Genomic DNA, 5294 nt, shown 5'->3' on the forward strand with positions numbered 1-5294 from the left:
TTCCTGGCCATGGGTTTGCAAGGCGGATAAAGAATGGTGGTCGCACTTCGATTTTGGCTGCCATCTTGAAGATGTGTGACGTGCAGAGGGTACGGGCTTTTACCGCGCGATTTGAAATGTACCCGAAGTGTACCCGATGCGATGCCGCGGCGCGAGGCTCATACAACTTCCAAACGGAATTATGAGTTTTCCTTCCTAATGAAACGCTTTCAGATCGTAGTCTGAGTTAATTTTTACTGAGAATTTGCAAGGAAGTTACAATCATTCTAATGTTTAATATTTCTGGCTGAAATTTGTGTTTAAAGAAATGTACCCGATGGGCTCGTTCCGGCCTTCACGCACATGTGCAACTTTCTGACGAAACTGGACCTATCATTTTGGACTTAGTATATTTCGGATTTTTGAGAGCTGTAATGCGGTAGTTTTTCCTTAGAAATTTGGAAATAACGTCCAATCATTCTTCTTTTTGATGCTTCCAGGAGAAATTTGTACTTTCGGAAATTTGGGAGACAAGTGTGAAAATTGGAAAAACGGAGAGGGGGTCGGGGATGGGAAGGGAGGACTCCCCCCAGACAAGGCGGTCCGGGGGATCCCCCGAAAAATTATATTGATAATCAGGTACCCATTAGGGTGGAGCGTTTTTGGGCTTTTTTTTTATTTTGAAAATGGACATAGCAGAGTAGTTGTGAAATGGTCTAAAAGTAACGCCTGAATTTTCCTGAATTTTTTCGTCAACGTTTAGGCCTCCCGGATTGACGTTGACGTCAAAATTAGCGGAAAATCCGGGTTTTTGACGATAACTTGGCAACAATGGCAAATACGACAAAAATGCATAGAATCAGAGTTGTTGGAAATTAAATTTCCGACAAATCACTTTCTTATCATTTTTTCTGTAAGTGCAACCGTTTTAGTGTAAAATTCGAAAACCCGTATTTTTCCGGATATTCGGCACAAATTCTCGTTCAGTCCGGGAGAAATACGGTAGAAATACGGGAGAAAGAGGGCTAACTCGGAACAAATTGCGTGATGGACTTTTCCTACAAGAATACCATCATCGGATTGGCCTGAATAACACAAAACATACAAAATGTTTTCCACGGCTCCACCGCGGAACACCCCTTAAAATTCCTAAAATTCAAAAAGGCGGCCGTGTTTAGATTATCAAGCATCAAGGTAATTTAAAATGTGCATCTCGTGTGGTATGAGGTGTCGTTTCCTATGTCTTTTTAGTCGTAAATTTCAAATATAGTGTTAAAAAAAGCCCCTGGTCAAACGGGGTGCATCAAATCCAGGATGGCGGCCAACTTTGAACGGCGGGAGGGTACCTTATAAAGTTTGATTAGTGTATTACATTTTAAATTGAAAGTAAGGTAACAATCTCTGGATAATATTGGTTTAGCATTTTAATTAGAGGTTCAAAATTAAATTGTCTTTTATAAATCCTCATCTATGATCCGATGAATGACATCTGGTCAGGAGGCGTAAAACTGGCAATCCAGGCCGAATCCGCAGGTTACTAGGGTTTAAGATGACACAATTTTGCGGTGAATTTAGATAATTTTGTTCGTAAATTTTAAATTTACAACAGAAAATGCCCCAAAATCGTGCGGGGTCTCCCGATTATGGGATAAGTGGATGACTTCTAAATGTGAAGGACAGAACAGAAAATTTCAAAGTGTGATAGTAAAAAATATTTTAAATAAATCTAACAGTTTTCTTAAATGTTCACAATTAATATTACTCCTCAGTAAGAGCTGAAATCGAGGATGGTGACTATCTCCATATGAAGAATCAATAAAATGGCACTACAAAATAAATGTACAATTCAAAGAGAGACTGCTGAATAAGCGATATTTACATGCAATTGAGTTACCTATTACTAAAAGAAAACGAATGAAAAATGAAAACATTGATGATTCATACCACCGGATGATGTTCCTCAGTATATTTTTTGAGGAGTGATGTCGTCAACTTTAGATTTTAGATAAAATTGATTTTTTCTTTTATTTCGTCATGATTCTCACGTGACCTAATTTGCTTTATTCACATTTCGAATAAAAAGAGTCTTGGTTCTCGGGGGAATAAAAGGATTTTAAACGCGGATATTACTTACACGGAAATCGGTACCTTATCTTCGAAGATGTATAATAAGACATATTTTAAAATAAGACGTAATGCTAAAAAGAACTATGTTGCACGCGAACACCGTTCAGATATTGCCTTCCAGCATTATACCTACATTTCTGATTAACACTACTGCCTTTTACAGGCAGTCGTCGTGGATTTGAGACACCCTGTTTGACCATTCATTTTCCACTTAATTTTTTACTTCACATTTTACCAAAATTACATAGGGAATAATACTTCACTTCACTCATTGCGTCATTATTTAACTTGCTTAAGTCCTCCCACCCTTCAAACTTATCAGTCTTTTTTGAGTTTTGTGCAGCCCGATTGACCAGGTGGTATTCATCACGTCATACTGGAAATCTACGACGAAAATTACGATGAAACAACCAAAGCATGTATCGGTTTGCGATGCTGCAGAATTCTTGGAATTTTCAAACATTGCAAACGAGATACCTGGTTTGGGAATTTCGCCGTCGATATTCTTTAAGGAACTAATACCTCACTTGACTTATCACGCGAAGAAGTGGTACCAGGACGAACTATGAGGGGGGAATGTGAGGGCATATGGGACAAACATACCCTCCCGCCGTTCGAAGTTGGCCGCCATCCTGGATTTGATGCACCCCGTTTGACCAGGGGCTTTTTTTAACACTATATTTGAAATTTACGACTAAAAAGACATAGGAAACGACACCTCATACCACACGAGATGCACATTTTAAATTACCTTGATGCTTGATAATCTAAACACGGCCGCCTTTTTGAATTTTAGGAATTTTAAGGGGTGTTCCGCGGTGGAGCCGTGGAAAACATTTTGTATGTTTTGTGTTTCAGGCCTGTGTGATTCAGGCCAATCCGATGATGGTATTCTTGTAGGAAAAGTCCATCACGCAATTTGTTCCGAGTTAGCCCTCTTTCTCCCGTATTTCTACCGTATTTCTCCCGGACTGAACGAGAATTTGTGCCGAATATCCGGAAAAATACGGGTTTTCGAATTTTACACTAAAACGGTTGCACTTACAGAAAAAATGATAAGAAAGTGATTTGTCGGAAATTTAATTTCCAACAACTCTGATTCTATGCATTTTTGTCGTATTTGCCATTGTTGCCAAGTTATCGTCAAAAACCCGGATTTTCCGCTAATTTTGACGTCAACGTCAATCCGGGAGGCCTAAACGTTGACGAAAAAATTCAGGAAAATTCAGGCGTTACTTTTAGACCATTTCACAACTACTCTGCTATGTCCATTTTCAAAATAAAAAAAAAGCCCAAAAACGCTCCACCCTAGTACCCATGGCAAGATTAAGAAATATTAAAAAAAAAAAAAAAAAAAAAAAAAAAAAAAAACCTCTCACGGTTTTTAAATTATTTACTGATAAAGATAGCAAAATAAAATACACCACAGTAATTTCACTTTAAATTCGGGATATCAACGCCAGAAATACTTACAATGATAAGTGACTATACAATACCTTATAGCGTTAGAGTGCAGCGTAAACCTCAAACCCCCTAACTCCGCAGTTGGGTTTGTTTACAATCGTGACGTCAAGAGGGTACGAGATGCGACCACCATTCTTAATCCGCCTTGATGGGTTTGAGGTTAAATGTTCGTAACTCCCGAAAACCAAGGCGGATAAAGAATATGTCTTTGATAAAGAATGGTGGTCGCATTTCGATTTTGGCTGCCATCTTGAAGCGTTGTGACGTCAGGGGGGTACGGGTTATGCCGTGCAATCCGAGGTTGAGTCGGCCCCCCCGGCCAACGAACTACACCTCTAGAATGGCCGCGAGATAGCAAACCTGCGGAACGCGCAAGGGCCGGTTTTTGAAGGCAGGAGGGGGGTGGGAGCCCAAGTATAGCTAACCTCAATCTCCATTTCTGCTGCGTCTTGCCCAAGATCCATCCATATAGGTCAGTCATTCCCGAAACCCAAATGAGAATCTTCTGCGCATGACGTCAGCATTACTGCCGCGAAAACCAGAAATGTCGGAAACAATGCTTTTCTTATGGGAGAGAACAAATTTTTCTTAATGAATCATTTAAATTTCTTACTTTTAAATTCTTTGAAGCTTTCTGAGTGTCGAAAGGAACGTTTAGAAATTAGCGTCAAGGGTTTCAATTCAGCTGAATTTGCGTTTTTATATTTTTAAATGATTTTTGAAGTCAGCGATGTAACAAGCCATCTAGTGGTATAGATTCGCGTGTAAAAATGGCTGATGCAGAGTAAACTGTAAAAATGAAAGAACACAAATTCGGCAAAATCGAAACCGTGAATGCTAATGTCTAAACGTTCTTTTCGACACACAGAAAGTTTCAAAGGATTTAAAAGTAAGAAATTTAAATGATTCATTAAGAAAAATTTGCTCTCTCCCATAAGAAAAGCATTGTTTCCGACTTTTCTGGTTTTCGCGGCAGTAATGCTGACGTCACGAGCCAATGGAAAGGGGCTTACCCCGAGCGGGGAAATCTGCGCAATGACTGACCTATATGGATGGATCTTGGTCTTGCCCATAAGGATTACATGTAAAAATTTCAACCTATGTAAACTTTCATTTTTTTTGAGGTTTGCTTTCAAAGTTCCTATTTTTTGAGTTAAGAAAACCTTTGGAGGTGCGATTATTATGCAATCTTTTCATTGCTATCACTTTATTCAACAATATTCGGCAAAATGTGGGCAGCGTCTGACATGGGTTTAGATGGCAGCCTGCTGTGTGAGCCCAAGTAAACCTAACCTATATCAACTTCAAAACGTTCCGGGTCCAAAGACATAAAGACGGAGCGCTCGTGTCTAAAAGCACGGGGAAAAAGTGAAGCTAGGTTCGGCGCTGCGCGCTTGTGTGAGTGTGTAAATGAGCGCGGGAATCCATGGCGGCAAACGGAAATTTGATTTGAACTTGTCCTCTTGATTTTTGCATATTTCTTCTTCGAAACGTATTTTAAATTCCTAAAACGAATATACTAAGAAAGTTTGGTCTGCGTCCTAACATAATACACCTACTTTTGCTCGGTAACAGGCAGTAATCTCAGATAAAGTTAGTTTTTCTTCTGCTTATGGTGGTTCTGCAGGTTCAAACAGGCCGTTACAGTTCTAGATCAACGTTACTCCCAAATGAAATTAATCTGTCGACGACCGACGGAAACTAACCTAGAGTTAAAAAAATAT

The sequence above is a fragment of the Bemisia tabaci genome, chromosome 2 (genome assembly GCF_918797505.1).
Source record: "Bemisia tabaci chromosome 2, PGI_BMITA_v3".
NCBI classification, from domain to species: Eukaryota; Metazoa; Arthropoda; class Insecta; order Hemiptera; family Aleyrodidae; genus Bemisia; species Bemisia tabaci.